At 42.6% G+C, this 17,687-nt stretch overlaps 1 protein-coding gene and 1 long non-coding RNA gene across 7 annotated transcripts in view; one reads left to right on the top strand and one right to left on the bottom strand.

The window, feature by feature from the left end:
- Window positions 1-11,345, bottom strand: part of CDON (cell adhesion associated, oncogene regulated) — a 100,143-nt gene extending 88,798 nt beyond the window's left edge. For 5 of the 6 annotated variants that reach the window (XR_008684429.2, XR_016036435.1, XR_016036436.1 and 2 more), the window contains exons 1-2: window positions 11,088-11,345; window positions 9,223-9,366 (exon numbers count right to left, since the gene is read on the bottom strand). The gene's annotated coding sequence lies outside the window, so the exon portion shown is untranslated. Of the gene's footprint in view, window positions 1-7,732; window positions 7,950-9,222; window positions 9,367-11,087 lie in introns of those variants that run through there. The other variant, XM_055415916.2, reaches the window with a different exon arrangement.
- Window positions 11,346-11,942: 597 nt separating this feature from the next.
- On the top strand, window positions 11,943-17,255 carry LOC129548475 (uncharacterized). The gene is made up of 3 exons (XR_008684343.2): window positions 11,943-12,269; window positions 13,412-13,492; window positions 15,120-17,255. It is a non-coding gene; the product is annotated as an uncharacterized LOC129548475 (long non-coding RNA).
- Window positions 17,256-17,687: the final 432 nt, after the last annotated feature.

Genomic DNA, 17,687 nt, shown 5'->3' with positions numbered 1-17,687 from the left:
TGGTTTACAAACATCAAAGACAAAAAACAAACAAGAGACTTCCTGGCAGTCAAATGTTTAGGACTCAGTACTTTCACTGCAGGGCGCCAGGGTTCGATCCTTGCTGGGGAAACTGAGATCCCATGAGCTACATGGTACAAGAGAAAAAAAAAAAGACAAAACAAAACCTTACAATTTAACTATTTTATTCTACTCCTAATCAGACAAACGTGCACTTATAATCTAAGTTAAGCTTAAAAAAAAAGACGACAGTTTCAAATAATCTCCTCTTCCAACAGTAGAGATATTTTAACCCAACTTTGAACTACATTAAAAACTCCTGTTTGTGAAACCAGTGCTCAATCTTTATTTTCCTCATGACTTCCCTTCTTATGAAAACTTTACTATTTCATACATTATTGCAAACAGGAAAAAAGAAAAAAGCTTTTAAAACACTCTGCAAAGTACAAAAGACTCTATAGAATTATTTAAGAAATAACGACCATTAGAAATAGAGGGTAGGAGACAAATATTCTATAAATAGAATGAAAAGAACCATAGGACAGGAGTCTAACTGAACTAGCAATTCCTCAGCATGGAGCTGAGTGAGCACAGGGGGATCCTGGTTCCACCCAACCTGTCAGGACCGTCTTTCGCTCCCCAACCCTCTGGAAGCATCATTCTGATAAGTCGGCAGGGCACTCATTCAATCAAGGCCCCTGGCTTAACCAAAGCAATACTTTGCTCCTTTGTCACCACACTGTTTAGTGTTAAATTATTCAAGTATTCCCGTAGTACAAATCCTTCTAGAAGATTCAGGCACAAAAGATGCTAGCATTTCTCAGTGAATTAGGAAGAACTTTTAAAGCAAAAGGGGACTGTTTGTCTAGGAAATGGCAAGTGAATGGATTCTTTCTCCAGAAAGCTCACATTTCAACATGAAGGGGGAAAACAATCTTAATTGCACAAATGAAAAACTCAGAACTCAGTCTCTCCTCCTTGATCATTGAAGGCCTCGGGAGTTTAGTATGTGGTGTCTGTTAATTTAATTCCATGCCCAGCTGACATCTACAGACACAACTCATTATGTATTCAGTATATGCGTACAACACCGAGCTAAGAAAACATGGATCTGATCAAGGGTTGTCTTTGTTCTACAGGGTCAATTGTTTCCTTATCTTTTTCCTAATAATCTGCCTATCAGGAAGAGAAAAATCTCCAAATAAGTAAAACATTGACAATTTTTCTTTAAAACAATTTCTACTGTTACTTTCCTGTGGGGTAGGATACAACCTGGACTTACTAAGCTCATATTTAGAAAGTCACTTTGGGAGTTAGCTGCAAGACCTTATTAACATTAACAAGACGTATTGAGTCAAATCCCTGAGCTAAAATTTATTTGATGCTGCAAAAAAAAAGATTATCAAATCTCTGCACAAGCTGTATTGTTTATGATTAAAAATCCCACCGCGGCTGCAGTCACAGTGACAAACATAAAATTATTTTAAGGCCTAACCACGGTGACAACAGCTCTTTTAAAATGCATCCTCGAACACTAAAGAATAACAAATCATAACAATTTCATTGGCTAACCTAATAGGAGACCACAGTTAACAACCCATCTTAGAATGATTCAAAATTGGCTTTAGTCAACCATGAGACTTAAAAAAAAAACAAAAAACTTTGGCTCTAAAATGTATGAAGAAAATTCTATGAAAGGCGTTTATATGCATCTACAGTCAAAACATGACTAACTTAATAACTAGAGCTTGGAATTAGGGATTCAGAGTAGAAGTTTGATCTGTTTTTATTTTACTCTCAAAAAGGACTTGACCGTAGTAAAGGAAGTGTGCCTAATATTCAATAAATAGAAATCAAAAGAACTGATTTAGAGGTCAGGACCAATTCTAATCAGATTATAACATGACTTGAAAATATGTTCTTCAGGAGGAGTAAAAATGCAGAATTAGGTCTAAAATCTAACCCATCCGTACTATAATCCTTCTTATTGTAAAACAAAATGTGTAATTTCATTTTGGAAGATGATCTAAGACTCAATGGAAGAAACAATAAAATGACCTGGTTTAAAAAAGTGATCAGAATAGGAGAACCCACATGGTAATTTGTGGACAGAACACAATGGTAAGACCAGTGTGGCTCTACTTGGGAGTTTTAATAATCTATTAAGAAACATAAAATTCTTTTCCCAGGATTCAGCAGTCCCAAGATCCACTGGAACAACTGATGGGATGCATGGAAACCAATTTGAAATCCTGGTGCCTCAGTTGTCATTAAATCGTGGCAATATCTAAAAGCCTGATTAGCCCAATCTCAAGAGTGAACGGGGTAACACAGGCAGGAGGAAACACTAGATTCAAACAATGTTACTTCAATGGTGTTTATAAAGAGGAATAAACAGCACTTGTCTGACACAATCCCACTCATAATCACATTTAGACATCCCACCTCATATGACCATTTCAACAGCTAATTATCAAACTTCTTCAGTGTACCGAAAGCTATGTAACCTTAAATAATGAAGCTTTAGTCCACTTCATAGAGGAGGACTCTTCATACCTACTCTCACAACTTCACACTCACCAATCTAGGAGGAAGTTGAAACCACTGAAAAGGTGAGTGAAAAACAGTATATCCATTCCAGCTGAAAGTATGTTCACTCCTTCTTATTGCCTGCTATTCACTGTGCTATTTTGTTGCACACACGCCCTGAGGCTAAAACCATGAAAATAAGCCAAAATAAATGGGCAAGAAAAATCTTATCCCTAGCTTATGATGCTATTTTTCTTTTTATTGGAATACAAGAGGCTGCCAAGTTCTGATGTCACTACAGTAATTTCATGGCCTGATAAAAGTAGTATTTTATCCATTAGACATTCGTCCCCTTTGCCAATTTCACCTCCAAACAGGCAGTGTATGCAATTACTCACTGAACAGATTTCAAATGATAGTAAAAGAAAAATACTAATTACTGTTATTCTGATACCTAAAAAGCCAATAACTGTTAGAAATTTCCCTGGCAAGAGACAGAAGGCAGAATGTACTTTTCAGTGCCAGAAATCCAGGAAAACTCCTCTAATACTACGTATTTAAAAAACAGACAATATCTGACATCAGCTCTCCGGGCACAAAATAACAGCACAGAACAAAAATAAACATCTTAAATACGTAAAATGTTTGACAAGCATTCCAGGGATAATGTGATGACAGAAGTCCTAATATCTTTAACATTTAACTATTTTTTTTTTTATCCAAAGCTTTCTTTTAATCTTAATTACACACTTCTGCCCTTAAAAATCCAGTGAGAGCAGTGATTCTGCATGTCCCTGGGATTTCCCAGACAAGAATACTGGAGCGGGTTGATATTTCCTTCTCCAAGGGATCTTCCTGACACAGGTATCGAATCCTCTTGAGTCTCTTGCATTGGCAGGCAGGTTCTTTACCACTGAACCATCTGGGAAGCCTCGTAATTCTCTGTAGGAGTGAGTCAGTAACTTGGCCAGTGGCGGAGCTTCAAGTAAACCCAGGTGTGCAGCTACCTAAAAAGGTAGCAGATACTTGTAAAGTGTTCTCATTTCTACTAATGATATGCTTAGAATACTGGAAAGGGCCCCGTTTTCTCTTTTAAGTAAAAAAGAATATCTGACATTTACTTGTGACTGATAAACTAAATTACATTTAAAGTGAAAGGGTCAACAAGAAGAGGCAGTCCTCAACTCTAAACTAGGGCTGGTTTGAGAAATTTTATTCATCCAATGGTTGTTTGGAACTCTACACAGTTTTTCCCTCCAAATTATGTACAGTTACCCCACCTATCCACACGGGATGCATTCCAAGGCCCCTAGTGAATGTGTGAAGCTGTGGATAGTACTGAACCCTATTTATACTGTGTTTTTTCCTACACATACATATCTATGATAAAGCTGAAATATAAATTAGGCACAGTAAGAGGTTAACAATAAAACAGAGCAATTTTAACAATGTGTTATAATAAAAGTTATATGAATGTGGTCTCTCTCAAAATATTGCACTATTGTAAATATTGCTCTTAAGATGATGACGGTAGGAGGGGACCAAGTGCCCACCGGATGTGATGAAGTGAGGTGAGTAACGGGCATTGTGATACAGAATTAGGCCAGCACTGACCTTCTGACGATATGTCAGAAGGACGATCACCAGCTCCTGACAACCCTGGATCACTCAGGTGTGATGAAGTGAATGGCTGGATGTCAGTGGTAGGACAACACTGAAGGTTTGGGGATCTTGGGTGGCAGCGGTGGGGGGAAAGGATTTCATTACACTACTGAGAAGAGTATACAACTTACAACTTATGAATCATTTATTTCTGGAATATTCCATGTAATATTTTTGGACTGTGATTGATCCCAGGGAAATGAAACTGCAGCAAGTGATCCCTGGGGTAAGGGGGGACTATTGAATGTGGTGGTTAAGCAGTACAGCCCCCTCAGGACAGCCTGTATCGTGGGCTCATACTGAAAAGGCCTTTGGGGGTCATGAGGTCCCAACTTTCACCCAAGGGAGAGATTTCTTCCACAGCATCTTTTGCAAACGCCACTACAACATGTCTAGCAACAAGGAGCTCATGCCTTTTAAAGGAGCATTTTCTATCCTGAGGCAGCTTTATTTGTCAACAGTTCTTCTTTTGAAACAAAATCTGCATCTTTCGAGTGCCCTCTGGGACAAAAGATGAATCATATATCACGATTTCAACTCTCCCCACCCCCAGTGAAATCTTGGCTGCTGGGGTTCTGATTTAAGAGAAAAGGGGACCAATTGCCCCCTGTAGTCCAAAGGAACCCATCCTACACATGGCTGTATGTGAAGATGGACCTGGTGTTAAGGAGCTATGAAAAAGAAGATTTAATAAAATTACAAACATTGAAAAAGACAATGTCTCTAGAGAAAGAAGTGACTTGTGTCCCAGCAGAACACTCAGAAAATGCTTCATCAACATTTGCAAGAGCAGAAACACACACTATTAACCTCAGCTGCAGCCCCTTCCAAAATTTAAAAACAAAAAGCACACTTCTGATTCATCCATATCATCTGGTATTCTTATTTCACTGTTTGGTAAAATCAATTTTACTTATTTTGTAATAGGGAATTCCAACAATACCAATAGAAATTCCAAACATATAGGCAGAGACTGACAGCAACTGTTCAGAACGTTAGTGACTAAAATTCTTCTTCCTGATACAAGTGTGAGGTCCCATTCTTCAAAATTTTCCTGCAGTATAACAATATCCTTGCTCCATTTTCTTCCATTATGGGTGGATTTTTTTTTTTTTTTTCAAGAATCCACTGTGGTGTTTCACTTTCTCCTAAGAGAATATTACGCTAATGCTGAGCTAGTTATTGCTTTCCTTGAATGCACCCTGCTAAGCATTGACTTTGACATTGAATCCTAAGCGTGAACATTATCAGCTACCTTAGATGGTCCTTATTTTGAGGCTCCCTCTCTCCCTTTCTAAACACACACACAAATGAAGGCAGTCACGAAAGGATATGGTTCATGGAACTGTCACTGGAGGTGACGGAACCTGCAACCCAACTTCATGTACAAACGTAAGGTCTTTCTAAGATAGTGACTAGGATCTCATTTTCTAATGACTGAGGAAGAGATGTTGTTATTTTCTTGTTTTCCCAATAACTACACACCTGATGTGCCAATAAAATGAACTACTATGAATTTCAAAACAGGCAAAAGATGCTAAAACAATTTGAAAAGCATGAATTCCTACCATACACAGTGACAGAGATGGCTCTCAGACATAAGGAGCAGTGCAAGAAACCAGATATAAAGAATATTTATCATGTGAGTCTATTTTTTATAAAGTTCAGGAACAGGCAAAACTCACGTATGGTTGAGACTAGTCAAAATAGCTGTCCTCGGCTGGGGGCGGCAGACAAGTCCGTGAAGGGGCACCAGGGCGCCTTCCAAGATGAAGAAATGTTCTACATCTTCATCTGGGCAACGGTTACCACACATGTGCGTATATAAAACTTCATCTGGCTGTTCGCTCAGTATACATTAACTGAACACTTGCGTACATTTTTCTATTATATCTCAAAGTGGAGGGGGGGAATGCAACACTGTTTCCAAGTGCCTTTTAAGTCTCAATTGCGAAGTGAAGAGAACTTTAGCATACTGAAACTAGAGCAGGTCCATTTGCCCCCACTGTTACTGACTTCAGAGAATTCCTCATTATTTAATCTTCAAAAGAAATCACTTCAGGATCAAAGCAACAGACTATGTGTACAGGAGGAGTTACCTACAATAGCAGCTAACATTCATAGGGGTCTTACTAAATGCCAAGTACTTTCCTTTCAGTATCTCATGTAATCCACAAAACAATGCTAACAGTTACTACTGTTATTAGCCCCATTTTAGGGATGAGCAAATCAAGGCTTAGATCAAAATCACTTTCCCAACTCACACAAATAAAAAGAGATGAGCTAATCTATGACAAGAATGGCTGAAAAGCAAGCTGTATGTCAGTTTCTTAATTCTGTTTACACAAGAGCAATATAAAAATATTGTAACCAAATCTAAGCAGAATATATCTCAGTTCAGTAACATAACCTGTGTATTTTCCCCCCTCTCAAGTATTAAGGAACTTGACAGTTTCCTGACTCTATGGTTAAAAGCACAGCACTGGTTCTCAAGAACTGAAGTCCTGACTCACATTCCAACTGACAGGGAGCAAAACAAAATCTGCTTTGGGATAGTTTTTATTATCTCTGGCCATCAAAATACACCACACAGCAAAGTTCCTGAACAACTCTGAACAGAGAGGGGCCCAATGCTAACTTCAGTGTTTACTCCCATTCATTCCAGAGTTTTTTCAATCTGGCCATACTAGTAGAATGCAAGCCCAGGAAGAAGGTAGAAAAAAAAGTTAAACATATTCTCTAAAAGACTTCTTTATTTTTTAAACATTTAGTGTTAAACATTTAGGAGGCTCTAGTAGAGGATTACATAGGAATCGGATGGAGAGATCTGTGACACACAACAAGACTTTAATCAGAAATAAAATCTATCAAATTAACCATCAAATAGGCTACTGCTCTCTGCTCTAGTTGAAAGCTACAAACACTGGAATTCACACTCATTTTTAACTATTCTTGGAAGATGAAAATCAATTAAGTAGAACGTCCAAGATTCAAAACTGCTCTTCCTTGAAAACACACACAAGAAACAAACCGGGCTCATAGTCTGAAGAGCGTCTGTATTCAAAAATCATTCAGGGGCAGGGGAAGAAGGGTTGGGTGAGGGCTGGGGCGGGGGTGGAGTGGAGAGACATGCTGATGTTTCTCAAAAATTTTGCTCCAAAGATTTTACAGAATATTTCTGATAGATATATTTTCATTTATTTGTGGCCGCTGGCAAGTGTGCAAAGCGATGTCTTAAAAAATCCTAGCAATCAGAATTTTTCAAAAGACAACAGAAGACACAGACATACCCTGCACGAAGGTAAATTCTGTGATAATGTTACAAAAACACAATAAAAGTCATATAAAAACAAGACAGCAAACTCAAATATGCCTATTCAAACAAGCATTTCATCTCTGCAAAACACTCTGCTTCACAGAAAAGTCTGATTCTGCTCTTGGCTGAAAAAGTTATTAAAACAATAAAGCGGCCCTTACAGGCGAGACCGAACTGTACCATGATTTTACATAGTTATCAAAAGATCATTCAGAGGAAACTTACCAGGTCTGCAACGTGTATGTGCTTGTGCTTCAGAGGGAAAGCAGAAAAGTGACTTTCTGTACTTACAGTGGTGTGCACTTCAGGGTAAAGACGCATCACCACAGTCGTGCTGGTAAGAAAGTCCTGGCCAGCAATCTGCCTATGGGTTGGGCTCTTCTCTTACAAGATAAGCTGTTAAGTCCTGCCTTGATTTTAGATCCGCTAGCATATGGAGTCTTCTAATGTAGCCTCTCTCCGTCCCCACGCCCAACACCACCCCCCCCATCACCACTCGGCTCCCCTCCCTCTCCACACACACACATACACACATACAAAAAAGGCACTGCAGGGCAGAAATTCCTCAGGTGCTCGCTAATGGAATTCCCAGGGTCTTGGAGCCGCTTCGGGGATCAAGAGATCTCATCGCCCCTGCTGGGGTAAGGAGCAGCAAGTCTGTTCCATTTAATCAAATACAGAATGAATTTTCAGCTCTATTCACTAGCTTGTCTCCAGGGCTCTCAAAAGGCACCAGGCAGCTAGAATCACACACATGTGGCTCTTTTAGGCAAGTATAATTAGTTTGATTTTAAAAAGCCACATTAATAATATCACCTCAGGACCATTATTCAGGGGACAGATGACAATGATACTGTATGTTTTAAGCCTGACAATGGGGGCAAAGATCACAGACAATGAGGGAGAACTTGAAGGATTAAAAAAAAACCAACAAACCAGTTTTTCATTTAATTGTAATCCAATATATTTAAAGTGAAATTAAATATATCCCATATACTATCTCTTCATTATAATTGAAAGAGTCAAGCTCTCCTTTCTGTTCTCCTGAAAAATGAGTCAGTACCATATATACAACATTTATAAATGGAGTGCTTATAAATCAATGAAATGTTTACATATAATGTAAAATTTTAAATACAAACAATAAAGCATTCTCTAATTCAAGTCAATAAAATTTCTTGAAAAAAAGCACCCATCAAAACCCACATTAAATCAAGTCCTTCAGAGCAATCTATTCAGCAACCAGACTCCAAATTTCCTTTCTAATCTAATTAGTTTCTATTAAGTAGTAAGATCATATGTCTACAGAAAGACTATCCCTAGACATCAAGGCTTCTTGCCTTAGCTACACTCTTACACAGTAGAAATGCTAACTACAAGGCAATAGCTAATGCAACAATGTGTTAAAAAATAACAAAATTTTTCACTTAATCATTTTAAAGTTCCAATCTCCAGCCTGATTTTGCTACAATAAGGCTTAATTCTTGAGATCATTTCTCCTGTATTTTAACTTAAAAGCAGTACTGATTCACTTGCAAACAGTACCGATTTTTAGTCTAAACGTCTGCAAAAGAAACATTTCTAAAAAAGCAACATCATACTTCAACTTCCATTTTGACAAAACCATAAATGAAATCATCTAGAAAGTCACGAAAGCGTAAGGGCAAAAGTGGGAAAAGAAAAAGAAAGCATGAGAACTAGTCAACAACTTTTACCTGAAATTCTTGGAGCCCAGCCCTATGGCAGAAGTTCTTACTCCAACATAAAGACTTCCTCTTTACATACACCTTACGGATGGGACGGTGGGGGTTGTCCTATCTTAAAATGAACTTAATTCCTTCCATGCACAGTCAAGCCACCTGCAAAGAAGACGAGTAACACTGATTTAGAAGGCATACAAGGTAGATCTGTATGCTCCAAGTCCTCAGGGTTCTCTGTGCTTCCTGGCTGGAGGGTCAGAGCTGTTTAAGTACTTTCCACAGAAGAGGAGGCTGATGAGAACCATGGCAATCAATCAAGGCATCCCAAGTGAGTTACTACACAAACAATAGCACAGTACCTCTAGTAACTGATTTTCCTGGTTGACTAAACTATTCAAACAAAGACAGATTTCCCAAATACTATATCTGAGTTTTTGCATGAAAGTTAAACAATATACACATGTGTGTGTGTGCGTGTGTGCATGCGTGTTTTACAGAAATATAAATGTTTCTGCTCCACATGCTGCCAAACACACACCCAGGGCACGTCTTTACGAAATGAAACAGGTTTTCTCCATCCTTCTCATATAACTTAGAGAATGAGGCAGTTTATTTCCACATGTGCAAAACAGAAACTACAGTATTTGGTGCCTCTCTGGGTTCCTAAGAATGCTTTCTAGTTAAGCACTCATTTAAATTTTCCAGAAATTTTCTAGAGGTCGCTTTCATCTTGTCCTAAAAGTTGAACTACTCCCACATTCTCAGCTAAAATAGACTACCCCCCAAAAAATGAGCTATAAAATGTAATAGACTGTTTAGAATTATACTGAGAATAAACCCATTTCACGCTCCAGCCCCCTCCCATCCTCTCCTACCAGACACTGTCCACTAGGTATGCCAAGAGTCAGCTGGAAAGTCTGCGGCTTGTGGCATCAGTGAGGCAAAGAATTGGCCTTGTTCACCTTTACTGGCCACTGGCCTGAGACTGTATCTCATGTTTCCTTTTAGTCCAGTCTTCTGTTTCTCAAGGTGTCTGATTTAAGGACACAGAGGTTAATGAGGTTCCCTCAATTCTAGATGCCAACTTGGAAGGCAGCCTACCCTTCAGGCACCTGCCACCCTCTGGAGTCTGAACTGGGAAAAACAGCCATTCTGGAGAAATCTCTTTTGGAGAGCCTTCCACCTGATTTGGTGGGCTGGGGAGAACAATGAAGGGAAGGGCGAGAGAGGCTCTCTAGCCCCTCGGTGATTTATTACTGAAATTCCTAGATGTGGAGAGAATGCAACAAAGGTCTGGAAGCTGCAGAGTGAAATAAATAGCGGGCTGTAATGTATTTAGCAAATGATAATGCAATCCACAGAATGCTTTACAGAGGAGAAGGAAAAAATACGCTCCCTGGGGCTGGGAAGTCACTGAGTCTGTGAAGGCAGAGAAAGATACATTGTGCAGGAAATTTCTCTTGATTCTCCCTACACATAAATCACTGTCTTTCTCGGGCGCTCCGCGGGAATAGAGGTTGAGAGAGGCGAGAGATCCGGCTCCCTTGGGAAAACGTGCCCGGCGCCCCTTGCACCCCGCTATGCTTCATCTCACCTGCCCCAGCGGATCATTGTCAAAGAGACTGCATCGTGTCACTGACACCTCACCCCGCCTCCTCCACGAGGTGGCTCAGAGTCCCCAGGACCGGGAACCTAGGAGCTCCCCGCTGCGCATCCTTCAGTTACCCTTCCCAGACCCCGCACGCAGCCTGGACCCCCAGCCCCTCCCGGGCAGCCCGCCCCCCCCGGACCTCCAGCTCCCAAGCCTCGTGGCGCCCAAGCCCGGTGTTCCCAGGGCACCCCTCTCCCGCCCACCCTTAGGTGCGACCCCACCCCCGCACCTCTCAGCGGGGCTGGCTAAGCCCCCAGACCTCCTGCGCGGCAGCCGGCTCCGAAAGCCACCCCCAGGTCATCCCCCGCGCGCGGGCGGCGGCTACAGCGGCGGCGGCGGCTGCGATCCGAACAGGCCCCTCCATGCACCGGGCAGGGCAGCGGGAGGGCGCGGCGCCTCGCACGCCGGGGAGGGGGGCGCGGGGGCGGGCGGCGCGGGGTCCCGATCTCCTCTCAGCGAGCCGCGCGAGCCGGGCACCCGGGACTCAGGGGAGGGGAGGCGGGGGTGGGTGGGCGGAGTCACCGGGGCGCGCCCCCGCGGCCGCGCTCCTCCCCGCCGAGGCGCGCGGGCGCCTCACCCGGCGGGCGCCGCGCCAGCGAACAGCACGCGAGGAGCGGGAGGAGGGACCCGGGCCGCGGAGGCCGCAGCTCCCCGCCGGCCCGCTCCCCGCCGGAGGGTGCGCGCGCAGCCTGCCAGATCAGCGGCGGGGGGACGGGCCGTACCAACGAGCGGGGGAGGGGGTGTGCGCTCCGGGCAGGCCCTTCTCCCTGTCCCCCTCTTGCTTGCGCTACAAGGGAGCTCCCCCAGGAAAGGAGAGGTCAGTCTCTGCTTTGGTCCAGGGTGGGGAAGGATGAGCTGCCTTAGCAATTCTCGGAGTTTCCCATAATGCCTGCACTCCCTTTCCCCTCACTTTTCCTTCCCCGGGAGAGGCGGCCTTTGGAGCGGTCCACCACTGGGCTCGAGCACGAGCACTACTGGGTTACACGGCCCCGGGTTGCCCCGCCCAGGCCCCGCCCCTCAGCCCTCCACCTAAGCCGTCTGCGGAGCCAGCCAGTCCATCCCTCCTCTTGGCTCTTACCTAGTGTCTGCCTTATGGCCCCGGCTTCCCGCCGCTTTTGGTTCCTTCGCCTTTGCCCCGCGTTTAGTATTTAGATTCTTCGGCGGTGAATCTTCCTCGGATTCACCGCTTCTCTCGCTCCGCCTTCACATATACGCAGGCAGGTAACAAAACTTCCCAGAGACTAGAAGAGGCTCAGCGTCGCCTCCTGCAACCACCTTGGCCTTTGGCCCCAGAGTCTTCCCAACTTGTCCTTTGGACGTGCCCCAAGTGATCTGATTTCGCTGAACTTCAGTTGTTCGAACAGAAAAGGGGGAAATGATTTCTACTGTATTTAAAAGGCTGTTGTGAAGCGTAAGTATGATACTTAGTGGAAAGCGCCTGCCGCAGCATGGGCATTCGAGGACTGTGACCTCTATATAGTAATAATAATAATAGCAGTTAATTTTCTTACCATTATCATCACTTACTATTTAACTACAAAAAAAGAGCTCTAATGATACTTGGAGTTCAAAAACACTCAGTTCTGAACATCAAACATGAAATATGACATTCATTACCTTCCATGAGATCGCAAAGAGTCAGACGTGACTGAGCGACTTTCACCTCACTACCTTCTTAATTGAATTTCACAAGGAAAGGCTATGAAAGTGTGGTGGTGTTCAGACAGTTTGGTTCTGTACTTTAGCTACATCCAGGGTCTTTATGAAAGTATCAGGTCCTAAGAAAGTCAGTATAGGAGAGGGAAAAAATTCTGCTTCTTTGTTCTCTACTGTTTCATTTTTTACTTATTCAAACCGAGTCTGTATGTTATTAACTTAAGGTATATTACATGACTTTTTCAATCAGTAAATAAGATGTCCTGTAAACAGTGAAGGTTTATTTGAACTGAGAGCTTTGTATGAATGAGATGGAAGTCCTGCAGGTTTCTTGCAGCACTCTGTAAGAATCCCATAGCAGTTTCTCTACAGGCTCTTGAGGGTTCTCTCCTGGAGCCTCATTGATTCTGGGCTTTCCCAAGACTCATAGTGCCCTTTGAATATCACTATGCCTGTTTGTGGCACTAGTGGTAAAGAACCTGCCTGCCAATGCAGGAGGTGTAAGAGAGGTAGGCTCAATTCACAGGGGGTTCAGTTCTTGGGTTGGGAAGATCCTCTGGAGGAAGACATGGCAACCCACTGCAGTATTCTTGCCTGGAGAATCTCATGGACAGAGGAGCCTGGTGGGCTACAGTCCATAGGGTCGCAAAGAGTCAGACATGACTGAAGGGACTCAGCACACACACATGGTATTGTTACTCTTAATCGGGCCTGAGAAATAATCATGATGTTTTGGATGCTGATTACTCCCTGGCTACCTTACCTGTAAAGTGGAGAGTTCATTTCAGGGGCAAATTGTTTCCCATTAATGAATTATTCACTTATTTGTTCACTTACAAGTGTAAAGTAATGTTTTACAAGTATTATCATTGAGCGCCTACTTTATGCCACTCCTAGGCAAAGAAATACATGGAGAATAGGACCCAACACAAGCTTCAAAGAGCACCCAATCTAATTGTGACACTGACCCACCAGTGGGTGAGTATGTTGAAACAGCTTCAGTGCAATGAACAAGCAAGGTGTGGCAGCACAGGGTCAGTGTAGTTAACCCAGTTTAGAGTTTGGGGAAAGTGGAGGCTGGCTCGTCAAGAAATCTTCCCAAAAGAAGTGACCCATGAACTAAGCCTTAAAGGATAATAGGGTTGGCCAGGTGTAGGTGAAGGAGTGGGAGGGTGGTCTAGCAGAGGGGATGTTATGAATAAAGGCAAGAAAGGAGGCAGCTCAAAGGAACTGCAAATACTCATTTGTGATTGAAGTGTGAGGGGTCAGGTAGGGACTGGTAAGGAAAGGAATTGCAGGAGGAAGCTAAAGCCAGATCACAGATGGCCGTGCGTGTCATGCCAAGCAGCTGAGACTCGATTCTGTAGACGATGGGAGTCAGTGCAGTGGGGAGTGTGATATGGGCAGATTCATGTTTAGAAAGATCACCAAGCAGATTTAAGGACAGATTTAAGGGATCCAAGCCTGAGGTCAGACAGTTTGAAAGCTTCCAAAGCAGTCCAGGCTGTCCAGTTGGATCAACTGTAGAAAAGTGAAGAGAAAGGAAATTCCAGAAACAAGAGGAAATCTTGGCAGGATTTGGAACCTGATGACATGTGGAAGGTAAAAAAAAGAGAGGGGACTTGAGGGTGATATCAGCCTTCTAGCTTGAGAAGTTGGTGACCCTCTCTCTACATCCATGGTACTTGGGAAGAGCCATGCCCTGTGTGAGAGATGGATTTTAGAGGAACAATGGTGCTTGATTTGGGTACTTTTGAATTTGAGGTGTCCATGCACCTTCCAAGTAAAAATGTCTATTAGATAGAAGAGTCCAAGCTGCAGGTTCTAGATTTGAAAGTCATCAAAAAAAAGTAGTTTTTACAGTATGAAAGTAGAGGTGAAGCCTCAGGAAGAATATGGAATCCTAGAAAACTGTGGCCAAGGATAGATCTCTAAAATTCTGATATCTCAAGCCTTCAATTATCCCGATGAATTTGGAGGGTGGGTTGCTTAGACAACTCAAGGTGTAAGACTTGAAAAGGATGCTCGGGGAAGGTGATGGGGGTTTGGAATAGTCATTAGAAAAATGAGAGTTGAAAATTGAAAGTTGAGAAACATTTTGGGGATTGATGAGGGATAGTGAGGGCCAGGCTTAGATTGGAGATGGTGAATTTGCAGTGATGGAATCTGCATGACTTTATCAAAATTTAACTGCTTGGGCATGAGGGGAAAGAAAGCACAAGACTGATCCAAATTTGGAGCTGTGCTGGAGGATGTGCACAAGGAGATTAATATGCAGTATTAGTAAGAAAATAAATCATCAATCACAAAATCTGGGCTGTGAGCTGGAAAGAAATGACTGAACCCCAAAGTACAGGTATGTTATTTTCCCTATGACTGTGAGAAGGGTATGGCAGGAACACCACAGGTAGATTCCTTGTCCATCCATGTCCTGTTCAAAGGCTTGGTTTTTCAGTTTATCCCCACTGGAGGCAACTCTCATGGCCAAGCTGGAGCACCTGGTGAGGGACCAGCTTTGTCTCTTGTGATAAATCAGAAAGCAGTGGCCAGGGTAGTAACATGTTCCCCCTCACTTGTCTCCAAATTTGTCTGTTTTATATACAAGGAAACTGCAGTACAGAAAATGCAAGATCACCGAGTTAATGATATTCACGCTGGGCTGAAAACTTGTGCTTGGCGGTACCCTGCTATTGTAACTTAAGATTGAGAGCAGGAGGAAAAAGGGACGACAGAGGATGAGATGGTTGGACGGCACCAATGACTCAATGGACATGACTTTCAGCAAGCTCTGGGAGTTGGTGATGGACAGGGAAGCCTGGTGTACTTTCACACATGATGGTAAGAATAAAAAATGGCACCACCACCAGGGTAGAAAATCGGAAGATGTTTATAAAAATTCAGCATGCTATCACCCTTTGATCCAGCAGTCCCAGCCTCTAAATCCATCCTACAGACCCTCCTACACGCATGTGCAAGGCTGATGTGAAAGTCATTCACTGCGGCCTTGCTCAGAACAGGTTAAGAACAACTCAGGTGTTCATCATTGGACAAAATCCCCAAATGTGATATGAAAATAATACCCCCTTTTCCAGACTTAAATGAAATCACCTGCATCAAATTCCTAGCACAGCACCTGATGCACAGTAGGATCTCAGAACATGGTGACTGCAGAAACAACACCCAATTGCAGAAAGGCTTTAAGAAGGAAGCAGAACGTGACCTCAGCCTGGACGCTGGGGAAGACGCCAAGAGAAGTAGAGAAATGGGGAGGGTTCCCAGCGAGGAGTGAGGGGTACGGGGAACAAAGCTGTGAGAGCAGGATGGAAAGAGGAAGGAAGGTTCTGGACAGTGAGTGGCCCAGGGTATGAGAGCAGAGTGGTACTGAGGAGCAGTGGGAGGTGGAGTTATTGAGAGCAGTCGGGGCCACAGAGGAAGGATTGAATTGTATCATGAACTTGAGACTTTCTTCTTTGGGTCATAAGAGTAATTAACTTGTATTGTATTTTATGGTAGAAAATCAGACCTTACTGGTTGGATTTGGTACCAACCAAAATGAATGTTATGAGCCTCTCAAATATTCTTGGGCTGGAAATGACCTAATAAGGGATGTCCCTGGTGGTCCAGTGACTAAGACTCTGTACTCCCAATGCAGGGGGCCTGGATTCAATCCCCAGTGAGGGAACTAGATCCTGTATGCCACAACTAAGATCTGGTGCTGCCAAATAAGTAAATATATAAATATTTTTTAAAAAAGAAGAAGAAATGACTGATAAACCTGGCACATGTCAAAGGGTGTCCCTCTTAAGCAAGAGTGGTCAGAGTTGGTCATCACTAAGCTGGCTCAGTCTGTTAAAGGTTTTCAAACCAAACAGTGATTTCACATGTTTTGATGTTGTTCATGGCTTTGGATTTTATTGGATCTTATTTACATAAGAAAAAACATTAACCAATGTAAAAGTGAAAGAGGGAAGGGAAAATGACCATCTAAAAGTCAATTGGTTTAGGGCCTTTCTCTCTGCTAAAGGTTCCAAAGTTCAAAATAACAACTAAATCCCACAAGAAGTTGGGCCCAGAGGGCTAAACAATAACAAAAGTCGCTTGTCTCCCTTTGGACAGTTTCCAAATTTATACAACAAAGTTCCCGTTAAATATGCAGGAAGTTCTGATTATTTATGATGTAATTTAATATTGACATGTTATTAAGGGAGCTGACCCTCCTCCAAGCCTTTGGAATTTCACATCTAATGACTGCAGGATAACTTCCCTACCAAGGCTCAGAGGTGGGTCATCAACAGTTTTCCTCTGCGAGATATTTTTTTTTCTTCAAAAAGAAATTCCAATAGGTTGACTGTACCCTCACTGTCTTGTACATTTCCTGAATGTGTGCAAGAGGATTTCACGGAGAGAGAGATTTCTATGGCCTTTTTAATGCTGAGCAGGCTAAGCTCCGGAGGCTCACGGCCTAAACCCATTACACACAGATCACCTAACGCTGTGACTGGGTTTGTGATGCCAGATTAATTTACCCACACGCCAGGTCGGGAGAAAATGACTTTACGCATCTCCTTTGCTCCAGCAAGGAATGTGGAGATCATTTTACAGGAAAGAGGAAGACAGGTCTGTAACGAAAGCTGGTGCAATGTGTTTGCTCTTTATATGCACCAGCTTGCTTTAGACAGCCATGGCTCCTCATCAATTATTTTATTTCTTAAATCAGCAGCAAAGAATGTTACAAAAACGAACTTGCCTCTTAGACAAATTACCTAGGCTTTGTGCAGCAGTTTTCTCATCTGTGAAACAGTGATAATGGTACCTGTTTCCTATGACTGTGGTGAGGATTAAATGATGCATACAAAGCAACAGGCTTTGAAATAATAAAAACATGATAAATAATTTCAAAAGCTACTATTATTACCTTTATCATCATGGTAAAAGTCACTGTGAATTCTCCTCCCCCAGACTAAAGTTTCCTTTCTCTGCTTTATGTTTCTTTTTCTCTCTCTCTCTGCTTTCACTGTGAACAACTACCATACCACATGAGCAGTGGAAGACTGAGCACATGCGAATCAATGATCTGTGTCCTGATGGCTCACGTTTTAGTCATAAGGATCATACTTGCTCTGCATAGGAATAGCTATCCATAAATGACATAAATTTAGAAGCCCGTTATGAG

Source organism: Moschus berezovskii, chromosome 25 (assembly GCF_049115385.1).
Source record: "Moschus berezovskii isolate FMDL1 chromosome 25, NW_MosBer_1.0, whole genome shotgun sequence".
NCBI classification, from domain to species: Eukaryota; Metazoa; Chordata; class Mammalia; order Artiodactyla; family Moschidae; genus Moschus; species Moschus berezovskii.
Note: the sequence above shows the minus strand (reverse complement) of the source record. Positions and strands in the feature narration are given on the sequence as shown.